Source organism: Gymnoscopelus braueri (genome assembly GCF_963280865.1).
Source record: "Gymnoscopelus braueri genome assembly, chromosome: 11".
Taxonomy (NCBI): domain Eukaryota; kingdom Metazoa; phylum Chordata; class Actinopteri; order Myctophiformes; family Myctophidae; genus Gymnoscopelus; species Gymnoscopelus braueri.
This window is the reverse complement of record NC_137613.1, coordinates 37,214,608-37,231,569: the sequence shown is the minus strand read 5'-3', so window position 1 is coordinate 37,231,569 and position 16,962 is coordinate 37,214,608. Positions and strand designations below refer to the sequence as shown.

At 43.8% G+C, this 16,962-nt stretch overlaps 1 protein-coding gene across 1 annotated transcript in view; it reads left to right on the top strand.

Annotated features, from left to right (window-relative positions):
• Positions 1-16,491: 16,491 nt before the first annotated feature.
• Positions 16,492-16,962, top strand: part of col1a2 (collagen, type I, alpha 2) — a 26,266-nt gene continuing 25,795 nt past the window's right edge. The window contains exon 1 of the mRNA XM_080442198.1: positions 16,492-16,527. The gene's annotated coding sequence lies outside the window, so the exon portion shown is untranslated. The remainder of the gene's footprint in view (positions 16,528-16,962) is intronic.

Sequence of the window (16,962 nt, the reverse complement as noted above, 5' to 3'; positions counted from 1 at the left end):
ACTCCACTCTGCTCGCCGTTCTGAGCTCAGCTTAACCCTTACATTGCTAATGTAGACTCAGTTTAACATGGAGATTATAAGTCCAGCCTCTTACCCTCTGCTTATCCTATATCTGCTTTGATGACGCCGACTATGACATCCTGCACACACGACTCATACTTGATGCTACATGTCCATCCCTATGTTAAATCCTTACACAGCTACTGTACCTAATATTAAGGATTGCTTCATGTGCAGAAGACAGAACATTTCTCCCAATTAAAAGGAGAACTGAAGCGAGCACAAGCAGCTTTGCCAAAGTCAGATTTCTATTCATCCAGACACAGTTGAGTTAACGTTAAATCCCTACCATTAAGTACAGTTCATGTGAAAGATGTCAGACCAAAAATACATTGATTGGTTTCACGTAATTTAGATTTCACACAATATCTGAGCTAATTCAAGTTATAGAAATTGTTAATGTAAATTCCTGACCTTTGAAAAAACCTTTTACACAAACATGGTACTGTACAGACTGCTTCATGAACAGGAGGGAGTATATTTCTCCCTATAAGCAAAGATTTCCAGGTGATCGGGCTAATTTGCCGATCGGCTAATTTGCCAGTTTCGTGCACGTCACAGCAAGCTGTGACAGCAAACAGTCTAAAGGATTTACACAGAATGATTTGTACTGAAAGGTTGAAGACATAAGTCATTCATTCTTAATTGTCTCCACCAGGCCAAAGGCGTGGCCGAGACTATGTTTTGCACCCTGTCCGTCCGTCCGTCCGTCCGTTCGTGTTTCCGTTCGTGTTTCCGTTCGTGTTTCCGTTCGTGTTTCCGTCTGTCTGTAAACAGCTAATCTCCGGCACCGTTGGCCCGATCAACGTGAAACTGTGCACACACACTCCCTGGATGCCAGAGCAGAACCTCTAAAAACACATTTTATGATATTACTCCTACAGATTTTGTCCAAACATCATGCACAGCTTATCTCCCCCGAACATGGCCAATTGGGTTGGTATCTCGAGAAATGTCTGACCGATTGACTTCAAACTCGCCCTGTATCTATCACAGAGGACCTGAGAGAGCGATGCACTAAGTGGAAACTTGGTCAGATCAGCGGCTTTCCAAAACATAGCAATAAATATGCAAACTGGCTGGAACTCCATATTTGGGCATGCCTAACACGGAACTCCATATATAGACATAATAGGGACACAGACAGATATACGAGTACGGACAATGGGTACAACGGGTATTGCATAACCAGGGTGTGCGTATTGCCGAGGACCCGGGGGAGAGATGCACCAAGTGGGAAGTCGGTGAGATCACGAACACAATTGGCCCGTGTTCGGGGGAGGGAAGCCGGGAGGGTGATAATAGTCACTGCGGCACCTGTCAGCAGGGAGTTTTGGGGCCGGGAGGAGTAGGACGAAGGCTCTACGTCCTCCCGGTAGGGGCTCCTCACTGGTAGGTGAGTCAGTAGGATACAACAGCAGTGACAACACAGAAATGTGTGGGGAGGAATCAATTGGCATAATGACTAAATTGGGTTGGAAAAAGGGTGTAAAAAGCACCAAAAAAAGGAAGAAACAAAAAAGGAAGAAAAAAGAGTGTGTTGGCACTCTGAACTGTAGTCATTCCTGAATAGATTGCTCAATCCAATGTACAGTATATGATACAGTATACATTTCAGTACATGGTCATGACTTATTGTCTCCGCCAGGCCGAAAGGCATGGCGAGAGAGTATGTTTTACCCCCTGTCCGTCCGTCCGTCTGTGTGTGTGTGTCCTGTCCGTGTGTTAGCAGCTAATCTCCGGCACCGTTGGCCCATGTGAATTTTTCACATGGGCCTGTTACAGCGCCACCAGGAGGCCGATTTGTGCAAAACCAATTTTTTGACATTACTCCTACAGATTTTATCTAAACGTCATGCAAATTGGTATACAGTATCTCCATAGTCATGTAATCAACCTGGATCTGTCCGATTTCCCATATTCCATCCTGATTGGCTAAGGTTGGCTTCCAAAGTTTGCAGGATTGGTCCGTTTTGAACAAAATCATGAATGCAGCTTGCAATTTCCGTGAAATTTCACACGCACATTCCCATTAGGCCGAGGAAGAAATGCCACCCATTTCACATTGGCCTGTTATAGCGCCACCAGCAGGTCTAATTTAGCAAACCCATTTTTGGAACAAAATGCCTCAAATCATGAATGCAGTGTCCGATTGCCGTGAAAGGCCAAAGAAGAAATGGCACCCTTTTCACATTGGCCTATTATAGCGCCACCAGGAGGCCACAATAACATACCTGACCTGGCGGAGACCTGTGCTCCGAGGAGCACTTTTTCTAGTTTTACATATTGTTTCTTTTAATGCTATGTTAATCTTACTGCTGCTGCTATAGTATTCCTTTTCCATTTCCATTTTATGCTCTTCTAACCAGCAATGTGCAAGCTATGCTATGGTGCCTTAAAGTCAGCGATGTGGACACAACACAGTTTTCCCTGTCCTGACCAAGCTCCTCATCTGATATTGCCATTGACACCGCTTTGGTCATTCTAAACTGAAGCTGATCAAGACCCAGCTCAGGAACAGATGTGGGGAAGACAGGATCTCAGATCTCGGATCTCAGCTGCTAGCCATTGAGAGGGTCATCCCAGTTTACCCAAATGCAATCTACTCTTATAAAGGGGAGATTGCTACTTCCGCGGCTGACGCCCACAGCAATTCCATAGCAATTCCATTCATTTGCACCTCTCGCCTGCTGACGCCATACCCACAGCATTGATTTCGACTAAACACAACAACTACATCGGACCTCTCAACACAAAACCAGCCACAACGTGCACGCTGAATTTACGGGTGGCGTAGGGCACCTCTCATTGCTCACTACATATTTTCCACCTCGCAACATAATTAATTCCACTCACCACATTACGAGCACAACGGAAGGGGAAACAGTTTCGCACCGTTTACCGTGCGCACCACCGAACGCCAACGGCCACAGCCGAAACAACACGAAGCAGCGGCCATTGAAATCAGCCGTCTTCGCTCGCAAAAGTATGTAAGGGATAATGCATGGGGACGTAGTCATTATTCACATTTAAAGCCCTTCAGGGCGATTAACCACCATTATTACACGGCTACTTAATAAATACAATGAAAGTATTCCATAACTATTAGGCTGGGCGGACACGTTTGCCTCAGAAAACAAATGACACAATGAAAAAAAAATCGCCCCTAAACAGTCGCCCCGGGCCAAATCTGGCGGTATTACAGGCAAATCGCCAGTATATACACTGGGGGGCGACTGTGTTTTGGGGCGACTTTTTTTTTCATTTCCTCATTTGTTTTCCGAGGCGATTGCATCGTCTATTTCTCACTTCAAATGTTTTCCAACGGGCGGCCCTCTAGTAATTTATATTTACAAACACAGGGCCAAAAGAAGATTCCTGACTATCCCCCTATACAGCTCATTCTCTATACATCATCACCAAGCACACACGTCTGGAGAGCAGCCTGAGCTGTGGCGCACAATGATCATCGTTCCAGTACCAAAGTCAGGCGACCTCACCAAAACGGGGGATCAGCCAGAGCTCACAAGTCGCCAAGACAGCTAACAGGATGATCCTCAACCGTCTTAGACCCATCTTAGACGCTCTACTAAGAAACTCATAGAACGGCTTCCGTAGAACATTCTCCGGGGCTACGGAGTTCCTGAGAAGATGGTTCAGATAATAGAGGCAAGCCAGAGGTTCAAACCTGCGACGGTGACACCAAAGAATTTGAGATCCTAGCGGGCGTCCTACAGGGTGACACTCTGGCCTCCTTCCTGTTCATTGTAGCGATGGACTATGCACTGAGACTCGCAATCAATGGCAGAGAGGAGGCACTGGGGAGGCACTGGGGTCCCGAGGAAGTCATGGAGAGTACACCCCATCATGATTACTGACCTCGACTATGCAGATGACATTGCCCTAATCTCGGATAAGGAAGGGAACTACTACTGGCAGTAGAAATGGAGTGCAGGAAGATCGGCCTCAAGCTCAATGCCAAGAAAACAAAGGTACTGACAGTTAACACAGAGGACAAAACCATTGCCACTGCGGACGGGACAGTGCTCGAGCCAGTCGAAGACTTCAAATATCTCGGGGCTTGGACTGTTTCAACGGAACAGGACCTGAAGGTCCGGAGGGCACTTGCCTGGAATGCCTTGCATGGGATGAGGAGAGTGTGGAAATCAGACATGGGAGAAGACCTCGAGAGGGGGCTGTTCGTAGCTACAGTGGAGTCAGTACTGCTGTATGGAGCTGAGATATGGACCCTCACAGCACAACAGGAAAGGGCCCTGGATGGAGTCTACACAAGAATGCTACGAATGGCACTAGGTGTCACATGGAACACATCAGAAATGTGGACCTCTACGGGGACCTACCACGGGTCACAGACAAAGTCAGAGAGAGAAGGATGAGGCTGGCAGGGCACTGCGTCAGGCACCCAGAACTAGAGGCAAGTAAACTGACACTATGGGAGCCAACCCAGGGCAAAGCCAGGAAAGGCAAGAAGCGCACCACCTACGTAGATGCACTGCGCGCGACAGCTTAGCTAACAACAGTGTAGAGCTCAAGACCCTGATGTTAGATAGGAGAGTGTGGAGGGCAGCAAGGGCGGCTAGACCACACTCTCGCATCGCATCGAATCGCATCGCCCGCATGCGTGCATGCATGTGCTGTGCATGCGTGTGTCCGTGCCTGTGTGTGAGGTTTAGTAGTAATATGTGTCACATACTGTAATAAAACAATTTTAATTTAACCAGGATTTGGAACTGTTTCACCATAAATGCATCACAACTTCCTGCATGCTGCTGGTGCCCCACCGCACACAGCTGGTTCTCTTTTCGGTTTTTTTATGTTTTGCCCCTGCCCTGAGTATGTCACTGCTGATAACAATCTAGGTGGCACAAGTTCACCAGTTGGGCCTAAATCTGTTGTGAAACGATCTCTTCCTCAACTGAAACGCCCTTTGCATATTTATTCAGGCTGTCTAAAATAAAACTCCTAGCTGGACAGTCTCTTACTAAATGCAACTGAGTTTCTTTTCTCTCTCTCTCTCTCAAACCGCGGGCCAGCTCTATCCAGCAATTAGCTGCTAGCCGTGGACTCCAGTGACATTGTGTGGAGATATTTCTGTCACGTTTATTATGCGTTTGCTGACCAGACTGAGTCATGTGGACACGCAGGCAGACCTAACCATGTGTTAGTCCCAGCCAAGGGAGGCTCCCTCACTTTGATTTTCATTTTCTTTCCTCTTTTTTCTTTCTTTCATTCTTTCTTTTTTGTATTCACGTTCTTTCTCATTGCTTCAACTCTCTTGTCTTCCAGGGGTATTGTTTTTGGATCACCTGAGATGTCCTCAGAGAAACATTTACTTTGCTCTTTGATTAGCTAAAAAAAAAAGTTATTTGCTAACAGTAGGCTTAGGCTACCATCAATACAAGACATTCATACACAGTGAGTATTAATTTAACTCGGAGACATTGGGAAAATTGCCCCCTAATTTTTGCACTTGCATTTTTGCCCCCTGATTTAGCAGGGTAAATCTTGTCCAAACACACAAGATGTGACTGTGGCTTTTGACTTCATTGGTGTGTGCGCGTCCGTGCGTGCGTGTGTCTCCAGCGGAAGACCCCTTAGCCTCTGACTCAACTTCTCCGCCATGTTCATTTGCGATTGTTGACATGTATTTATACTCTCCCGTACCTCTCCCTCCCTCCCCCAAACTTCTACCCATGCCCACTCCCTGATAAGCAGACCTCCTCAATAACCCCACCCCCTCACTGTCTTCAGCAGGTCTGCACTCTCCAAAAAAAATGTTCCACTGGAAACAGCCTGCAGCTGTGGTAGCCTAGAGGCGTAGAGTCAGAGAGAGGAGGAGGGAGGGATCAAGAGAAGGAAAAGAAAGGGAGGGGGGGGTAATGAGAGAGAGAGAGACGATGAGGGAGGGATCAATAGGAGAAGAAGAAGAAGAAAAGGAGGGGGTAAATGAGAAAGAGAAGGTGTATGACACTGGGGTAGAGATAAGAACAAGGCGGGGGGATGGGAGAGAGGAAGAGGGGGGGTGCAACTGAGGGAGAGAGAGAAATGGTGATAAATAAAGGGAGAGAGAGAGAGAGTGTGTGAGAGCCCTTGCAGACTTGGCTGGGTAGTTGTATAATTTGAAGCACATAAAGTAAATGAGAGCTCCTTAAAATGTGTGGCCGTTCTTTTACGGTCCCTGCATGGCTCCTTCCTTCCTCTCTTCCTTCCTGGGTGAGCAGAACGCATGCCAGTGGCCTCAGCATTCTGATATGCGCTCAGGCCTGTCAGGCCGGCCAGCGAGCTGAGTACTTTGAAGCAGCTTGTCTCCTTCATGGTGCTTAAAGCCTCGAGCATGTGCCAGCAGCCTCCAGCTCACCTTCAAGAAAGGAAAGCTTTTTCAAAAGAATACTGCCCCACACAATACTTCTGTAGTGTCCTTAGTCCCCAAAATTGAGGCCATTTGATACATAAAGTTATAGTTTGCTTTGCGAGCAACTCCGGTGTTTTAGGATTTAGGCTGTAAAATAACTGTGCTGTTATATGGAGAAAAAGATGTCTGTTGAGTTTCAGAGAGGACATTTCCTTAAAGCGATGTTGAAATGTGGTAGAACCGTGGGTGGCCTACCTGTTTTGTTGCACTTGAGAACTTTCATCAAGTATTTACTACATTTCACTTTACCCAAATAACATACTATTTTTTTAAGTTGGCAGAATCCCCTTGCCTATGTGCTAGTCACCATAGTGGCGAGACACAAAGACAGTCAACAATAGTTCGACTTATATCATGGCCAGGTAGCTCTACAACCGAAGGTTCCACCAAAGCTCAACATTGCTTTAAATGTTTTCCCTTTGCATGGTTTCAAATGGAAAGTTTATCACCACAGTATCCAGAGCAGAGAGAGAGAAAAGCTCCCTGGATCATAGGCTGTAATTTCAAAACCTCAGCTGCCCCTGTAGTTGTCTGCTGCTAGTGTGCATGTCTATGTGTCTACTGTACATGTGTGTATGTACAGTATGCATGCATGTACAGGTATGTGTGAGCGTATGTGTGTGTAGCCTAGCTACTTTTGTACCTGTCAAAATGCTTTGTACATGCACATATGCGCACGTACCTGACTGCTTTTGTGCACACACGCAGTGTGAGTGTGTACCCAGCGAGCCTGTGTGCGCGCTGCAATGCGAGTGTGTCTGAACAATTTTGTCCTCCCTCCCTCTTTTTAAAACTCTGCTCTCTTGTCTTTCTTTTCTCTGCTAGTTTTCGGTGAAGTGAAATGATTATAGGAGTGTGTGCTCCTCCTCCTTAATCACCCACTCTCCCCCTATTTTTCTCTCCTCCATCATCGCTCTACCTCTACGGACAACTGCTGGCACCCAGGTGTGTGGTCCATATCTCCATACGTATCATTATTTGACAAAATGGTGGATCAACCATACGCACACACACACACGCACAGATGCATGCACACACACATGCACACACACGCACGCAGACACACACACACACACACACACACACACACACACACACACACACACACACACACACACACACACACACACACACACACACACACACACTCACACATCTGTCCTACATATATATAAAAGTGCAAATGCTTCTAATCCTCTGCTGCCTGATGTATTTATTGAACAATCATGTGATAGTGTACTGTATATTATGAATGCAGAATGCATTATGAATGCAGAGATACCATGGGATATCATGGGCTCCACCCTGCCCCTCCCAGCACGGTTCACAGGTTCAACAAGGCATGTCTCCACAGGGTGTGTCTGACTAGTGCAGCGCTTAATGGAAACAAGTAGGGATATCCTGCAGGAGCTCAACTAAGTTTATGTTTGTATAGGCTTTACAAATGCTACGCGAATGCTACGATATGCTAACGTGTTATCACCCTGAACCAAGGTTATCAAGTTTTGTTTTCTTTTCGAGTTCGTAAAGCAAAAAAGTAATGTTCCCAACCTTGAATATATGTTGTGCCCTGCAGGCATGAATTCTTCCACTTGTATTCCTACAGTAAGCTACAGTAACTGTGCTGTCTGCATGAGTTAAACAAGTTTTGCAACTTGCTTGCTTGCTGTTAAATGCTAGTTATTCCAGATTAAGATTGGACCCTAGTTGGCACTGGATCTCTACCTCGATCCCAATTAATTGCATGATAACAGATATTCTATAGGACAGGACAGGATATGATAAAATAGGACAACACTTTATCAATTAGTGTTAACAGATATTCTACAATGTCATCTTCTTCCGGGTTATCTGGTGGCTCAGCCATATGCTCCTGGGTTTGAATCTGCCTTGTCTGGCATGTCTCTCCTCTCTCTGACCTTGGTTTCCTGTCTCTCTATACTGTACTGACCTACGGTATGTGAAATAAAGCAAAGGAAAATACATCTTAAAAGAAAAGTCTACAGTAAAGAATTGAGTCAGTTAGAGTGGGTTTATGTTTAGGTTTTCTGACAAAAGTTTAGAATGTTTTTGTTTTGCACAGCCTATTCTATAGATTATTTGTGGCTTTTGTGTTGTTGAGACTGACGCCTTGAAAACATCACATATATCACATGTTATGAGTAAGAAACTGTGATGGAGCTATAGATTATTTATGAGTTTTCATCTACATGTAAGCACTCAACAATCTATCATAGTCTTATTTCAGTCCTACTGTATGTTCACGTATTCTCTTTCTTTCCAGCTGGTTGGCAGGTGGACAACTACCCCTGACATGAAGGGATTCGCTCCACCCAGAATCCTTAGCGCCTGCCTCTGGATCAGAGGGAAATATGAGACACTGCAAAAGGAACCAAACAGGAGACAGCCCAGAGACAGCCAATCAGAGCAGAGAACATCTGGAGGAATCAGAGTGCATGCCGAGCTGGCAGCATTTGGGAGACAACAGAGTTATTTTCAAAATGGCTGAAGGTTAAAAAGAACAATTGACTTTAAAAAAAAACCTCTGAATTAGTGTCTTCTGTACCAGTTAGTGCTACTGGCTGTGCCCAGCTTTAACCTTGATCAAAAAGTATCTGAACTGGGACGCATCATTTGTTTGAAACTATTGTTTCTGCCACCATCATTGAAAATGTATTTACATACAATGTATTATATATAACAAAGTATGAGTAGATAAGATTGAAAGCTCTGTATCAATGCACTTGGATACTGTATGAAGGTATCACATTAAAATTAATTTATTTGAGATTTGAAATTGAATTGAGTTATATTCTATTGGTTGTATTTGATGCCTTTCATTTTGCATTAGTGAGGGAACTAGAACCAGAAATCAAATCTGAAGCTAGTTACAGATGTTGTTGGAGACATGACCCCTAGTGTCCTCTTTCTGGGGTGAACATTATGCAAAAAAAACAGCAGATGTACAAGCCCACAACGTGTTGCAATACAATGTGTTGTGAGCTTGTAGATCTGCTATATTCAGCGAGGAGTTGGTGTAGAGCGAAAAAAGGTGTGGACCTCTAGTATAGAGCCCTGGGGGACTCTGATTATCTAAGTATACAGTCTTTAAGTGGTTAACTACCTGACAGCCGTCGGTGATAAACTTCTTGCATTCTTGGGTGGCTGGCTGGCCTAATCAAAGGTACCAGTATAAAGCAGTATCACCACTGAAATTATGTTGGCTGCTTTGAACTCTTTTTAAATCAAGCTGAATTCGGTGCTGGTATATTATAAGATATCTGTATTTTGTAAATTATTAAATGTTATTACTATGAAAATGTAATAAAGCTTTACTCGTTGAGGAGTATTTCAAAAGGTGAATTTGACAATGCACGTTGTTTTATGTGGAAAGAAGTTGAATTTGAGCAGTATCGGAAAATAGCTTATCAGATCATGTCATTGATTTTATACTCCTGCTGCCTCCAGGCTCCAGATCCTCAGAAAACATGAGCGTGTAACTACGCTGTCAATGGGAGACCTGCCATCTTTAAAACACATTTCATCTCCATGGCCCCTCCCATACAGCCCCCCCTGCCAGCCAACACGCACACGCACACGCACACACACACACACACACACACACACACACACACACACACACACACACACACACACACACACACACCTCTCTCTCTCGCTCTCTCTCTCTCTCTCTCTCTCTCTCTCTCTCTCTCTCTCTCTCTCTCTCCTCTCTTCTTTTTCAACCTTGCACTTTCTTCTGACTTGGGAGTGTGGTGGGGGGGTGAGATGAGGTTGTCTGGATATTCCTGCGATGACTAACTTTTTTCTGGCATAGGGGGAGGAGAGAGAGGAGGACTGTCCATGAAGAGAAGGGGAAAAAATATATATAGTTGAGCAGCCATTTTGAGCTGGTCAGTGTCATGAACAGATACAAGCTAAAGCTAAAGAATTTCCATTGCACACATACATTAAGTTATTTTCTGTATGGTTTCAAAGACTCAGGACAAACGCAGCAGCATCTTCCAAAGCAGAACAGAACAGAACAGAATATAACAGAACCGAACTGAACTGAACAGATTTAATAGAATTCAAATAGAATAGAATGGAAATAAAACTCCCCTCAGCTACTGCACTGAATTGTCATCTTAATAGCTTCAGCAATAGGGTGCATGTTATCCATCAACACTGTTCAAATATGTGTGGTCTTGGTGAGTGGAGGGTTGTCCCCATTCATCATTTACCACTGTGGCCTAGTCTAAATGTAATAATATATTTGTAAAAGCACACCATTAACCACATGCACCCTATGCTGGAAATGTCATTATAGTGAACATTTGGCGAAAGCTTCACAACGCGTCACAACACGATGCGGTGTGAGCTTGTAGATCGGCTATTTTCGGCAGAGATTTGGTGAAGAGGGGGACAAAGGTCACAATGACATGCAGACCCCTGGGGGACCCTGGTCAACTATAAGTATGTAGGTTTTGAGTGGTTAACATACTGTTTTATCTTTAGCTTCAGTGCAGGTATTGTCTATTAATCATGAACTTAGTTGCTGGCTGATTGTATTTTTACACAGTAAACTTTAACTCTGCAAGTGCAACAAATGTATCCAGTGTTGTGTACAAAGGCCAAGCAGAATGCAAAAAGCCCAGAAGGTATGACAGCATTCATGACTGTCAGTGACTCACAAAGCCACCTTTCCAAAGGGAATCTTTATCACTTGCCATGTTTTGACATGTTTTGGTCATCCATTTATTGGGAGGGACAGTGGCAGTGTGATCTTATCAATTGCTTGGGTATGAGGGCCATTCTGAGAAGGCCTATTAGAGCAACAGTAGTAGCAGTAGACCACACTGCATGTCTGGTCATGTGGCCAGGTAGGAGCTCAGAGAGAGAGAGAGAGAGAGAGAGAGAGAGAGAGGGGGGGGGGGTGAAATTAGATCTGTCTCTCACACCTGTAGCTCTCCCAGTACTCATGGCTGTGTTGTGATAGTTTCTCCACTGCATTCCATAGATAAGCATTTGCTGCATAAAGGCTTAACTTCTTTTTAAGTTTTGAATCAAACTATACACTATCAATTAGGTCACATTTTTTAGCTAGATGTTTTTCTGATCTGTCATCAATCATAAGCCATGGGTTTCTTTTGGGACACTGTAAAATGGCTGCAGGTGTTTGGTGAATGCTTTGCACTTGTGGATAAATGAAAAATGGAAATACACCATCTTGAATTCTGACAGGCTCCCTCTATCACATATGAAGGATATTGCTACGTATTACTTACACAGACTGGGCAAAAGAGCCACAGATATGACACTAGGACACATTCCATGCCAGTCACTGAAATTGAGCTTGGACGTGCAATACTGTTTTTTTTAATCCATGCGTAAAACGGAAAAAAAAAACTCAACGAAAAACAACTCCTTAAAATTCACAGCAAATTAAATGTCAGTCCTCTCCACTTTACACACTACTCTATAAAAACATGACGACTTTAAAGAGGCCTAGGACTTCCCGGTGCCCACCGGAATGCCAGCCGACGCGCCGCTGCGCCTCTGGCGCATTTTACGCACAGCGAGGTGACCTGACCCGGTGCCCACGGGCCACGGTGCCCACGGTGCCCCCCCATCCTTTAGGCTCGGATCGCTCCGGATGCGCCACCACGCGTAGAAAAACCGGTCTGAGAAAAAATGTAGGGCCTTCATCTCCCTTTTAAACGTCGACGCTGTCCACGTCCTCAAAAAGAATGGATCTAATTAAAACGTTGCACTCGTCATCATCGCCGATGCACTGCCAAACGGTTCTCTTAGTGGGGAGAGAGAGAGGAAGGCTGGGAGATGCTGGACCACATGACTGCCTCTGATGGGCTGTGCTGAGAGGCAAGCTTCTCCTCGGCTTCTCCTCTCCCCATTGGCCAGTGGGCTGACTTTTGACACGCATGCGAGGGAACCTCCTGCCGTATAAATAGGGCTGATCGAACTTTATTATTCTAGCATCACGGCAGCAGGTTTCTTTGGAGTTACACGCACGTCGCCACAACTGTATGCCAGCATAAAAGTGGTCTAAAAACAAGGGGCACAGCAGGCACAAGGAGTCTGCATGTCTGGTTAGAGACATGCTCAGCTTTGTGGATACCAGGATTCTGTTGCTGCTTGCAGTAACTTCATACCTAGCCTCATGCCAATGTAAGTGTGAATAATCTGCTTTTTTTTTCTCTGGATGATATTTTTCCTGGTCCCAGGTTTTGAGGATCTTTTGCTGCTTTTGACTTTTACATGGGAATTTACTTGCTGGTGAACCTGAAGACATGCAGCACAAACCAGCCCTGATTTAAACGGTCAACGGACTGAGCTCATTCGATGGATATTTTGTTATTCTTCAGTGTTTCCCCAAAGGATACAATATTTGATGATTAGTAGGCTGATCCATGAGGGAGAAGCAGCAACGTTGACCCCCCAAAAAGTTTTTATGGCTTTGAAAGAAACATACCTTAGTCTCTTTCCTTATTTTTTAATGCATTTGGAGCGATCGGTATGGGTTAAAGCTGGGTTTATTCCTTATAGATTCCTAGGTCCTAGGATGAAAAGTTTGGGGCGTTGTACACATTGTTCCATCCAGGCGTCCAGAAGATGAAGCTTTATTATAGGGAACTGCTACGCAGTCGCCCCCTGGCGGCCGTGGTTGCGAGCATCTTTTATTGGCATCAATTAGTTTTTCTCCTCCAACAGACAGATCCCGTTTATATCAAGACAAAGCATAGGCTAAAATGACACGTTGTGCTAAAAGACATTGCAGTATTATTGAGATTAGCATGTATGTATTAGTATTAATGTGGCCTTGTCTATGTCCTTGTTTATAGTTCATAACAGAGTCAGTAGTTGCATAATTTTATATAATTAAATATATATACGTTTTACATGTGTATACGTCGTTGTTGATGTATTCATAATTATATTATAATAATGAATGTAGATGCCTTTAATAATCAAAGGCAATTAAAACCAATTAAAACATTGTACTTCAAAGTAGGGTAGATTCACTTTGAATGCTCAAGTGCGCCGCCTTGTGGTCTAGTGTGGGCATGAGGCCTCAGTGATCAAGGGTAGGCCCAGTCATTACCAAACCTAACCATGACAATGACTGTTCCAAATATAGAACAGGCGAGCACTACCCAGATGAACAATTATACATAACTGTCAAAGAAAAAACTGTTCTTCACTCTCTAATAAGGCATAACAGCAACAGTTGATTCTAATCAAAGTCTGTTTAATTTAGATTGAATATGGCACTATTCCAATAGTTACAGGACAAAATAGACTAATTAATGGCAGAGCATTATTCAGCTATTTATACTGTAGTTGTTAACCACATCCTATTCCAAGTATTGTATTTCTTATCATGTAGTATATCAGTAGACCAAATATTCCTGTCCCACAGGCATATAACCTACCTGCCTGGGCCTGCTAGCAGCTGGAGCTCTTTTTCTTTTTTTCTTTATGGAACGGAATGGAGCATTCCAACTGATTCAATATGACTACTGCAAACATTTCATCTGACAAATTCACCCTTAAAGGTTTACCTTTGACCAAACATCTGGATGATATATGACGGTCAGGTCACGGTACTACATCTTGTGGCATGTCGGCAAATAAACAATAAGGGCAAGATATTTGCCTTTAAGATATGACACAAGAATGTGTACATTATCACCTGAGATGCTGTCAGTGACATTATACGCCACACGTATTAACGCAATGTACAGGCTCTGAATTAAGCTTGATTCCGTCAGAAAACAACGGCACCAATTGGGACGGCTGAAAAAATTATGTCACCTGCACATCACGCGTTGGTCACAGCTGTAGCTACATTGAATGCTTGCAGTGGGTGGCTCCCAGGACGCGTGTGGCCTTTACACGTCCACGTCACCTTTTATCTATCTATCTATGGCAGTGGTTCTCAAACTTTTTAATTTCATGGTCCCCCATAACGGTCCATTTGGTTCCATTTGTGCACTCTCTGAGTTACAGAACTGTAAGGGTCCATGTGGATCCCCCTCAAGGAACCCTGAGGTTCCCTGGACCCCACTTTGAGAACCACTGATCTATGGATATGGCAGATGAGGTGCTGTTTGATTCGCTAGATGAAGAAGTTACTTTGTTTTCTTCATTAATGTATGCTCCATATGGACTGGTTATCCAGTGTGGGCCTATAGGCTATCATTCTCCAGATTGTTTAACTGTAGATAGTGCATTTCCCTGTGAGTAGATGCCCCTGAACTAGAAGCCTATACTAAAGGACGAGACCTATAGATGTCTAGATATGATTTTGTTGAATTTTTAAGGTGATTATGTGCTAAAAAAAATTACTTTGTTCTAACAAGAGTATCCATTTTCTCTCTCCCCCTTCCCCTCTTCTCTTCCCTTCTCTTCCTTCTACGAACACTACAGACGGGGTTAGTACATAATGCATGAATTTATCCCAAAAAAAAGTTTTTACCTTTCTTTGCTGTCTCCTGCGTTCCATGCATCCATAACACCCTCCGAAAAGACACTTTTCCTAAATCTCATCTCGGCAATTTGAGCGACTTCAGTGATAGCAGAGCATTTCTGAATTCTTGAGCCAAGTTATTTCTCCCCCAGTTCTCTCCCTTCCTGTTCATGAATAGGTGAGGGTCTCATTGGCTAAAGTTAATGTCAGTGAAAGCTAAAACCTGCCCGTACGGGGGTACTCATGGGGCCTGGTACAAAGGATCCTTTCTGAGGACAGGAGAGAGGGGCAGGGTGGGATTGCTAACAGCTGACTTTTGGTCAGTTCTGCTTCCTCCCCAGCACCTGGGTTTGGATTGGATTATAGAGAAGCAAGCTGGTCTCAGAGCAGTGCCTGAAGAGAGCGGTCAAAAAGGGGGAGAAAGTCATACACTGACATCTTAACTTGGAAATTGATCAGACATTCCACCATCTCACATTGCATAAGGGAGATAGATCTGTTGTATTGCTCTTCTTATGCATCGATTTGGATTGAAAGATCTTTACAGATCAGGCAGAAAATGTTGTTTCAAATGGTCTGCTCATGACTGAGATTGCTTCAAATTGCATACCTGAAATCACTGGCTGTTCACAGTGTATACAGTAGCATCCTGGTGTCTTTAAAGGGCTGTGGGCCACTGTTTATCATGATTATGTTTACCTGTAAACAATAGCCACATGGCTTCTAATGCTGGTGGTGGCATGGCTTCATCATGATACACCTGTAACCAACCATGACAATGGCAATTATTCATTGTTTATGTAGGAGCATGTGCTAATAGGCTATCCATTCATTATTACCATGATATCAATGCATGCTGGGTTGTGTATTGATAATAGAACGAACTTGGCTAATGGCAACGATATTTAAGACAAATGATGAATGGTCGATGCAGCATGCACATTAAATGACACAAGAACGACACGCTGAAAAGACAGAATAAATAAATCTTGCATTTATTTATCTTCTTTTCTATTCAGGTAGGACCCAAGGTGAGCACAAATACGTTCTTCTTATGTGTCATTTAGCATCCAGAGTGTGGCATTATATTTTAAGAATGAAGCAGTTTAGGTTAAAGTTCATCACTGTGATGCACTGTAAGGCCTTTAGTCTCATGAAGTTGATTGAAATGTGTTTTTGTCTTGCATGCCTTCTGATCACTTGGTTTGTTTACATACACATTTAATGGACACCTTCATGTAGTGGCCTTGAGACAACAACTTAAGCCTAATTTATACTCCGTAGTACGACAGTGTTTGCTTCTGACACATTGTTAGCTTGAAAAATTGTCGGAAAGTGACAAAGTCGTATGATTGAGTATAGATGAAGTCTTAGGTTTTGGATATACTGTAGGTGTAGTTTAGATGAGTCGTAGTGGCATGCTTTGCTAGCTGTGGCATTGATATGTTTCTGAAGTTGTAAGGTGTTTGTATTTTGGCCTCATTGGGTTTTGTTGTTGCCGTCACAGGGACCCAGAGGGGACAAAGGACCTCGAGGTGACAGAGTAAGTTGAAAGAAAACCTTACTACCATTGAGTAAAAAAAGTCTGAAACACCATGCTGCCCATATGAGTTGATGTGGCCACTAGAGCTTCTGATGTGGTCTGTGCTGTATATATATTGCATATTTGACGTGGCGTCGGGTGACGTAATGTGACCTGTCAACGCCGATAGGACACGCCCCTTTGTTTACATGACCCCATAGCCCCATAGCTCATTGTCAATGGCATTTATTTCAAAGAAAGTGGTATTTTGTTCAATTATTTCTAACAATTATCCCAAAAGTGGTCATTCTTTTCAACAGACTGACCTAATTAACTTTTTTGCCAAATATTATCTTTTTGACCACTTTTGCTGAATTAAAATATAGCATACAGCATTGGTATAATTCACAATATTTCCAACAGTGAGTTAGTCTGATTTACAACAGATACCTCATA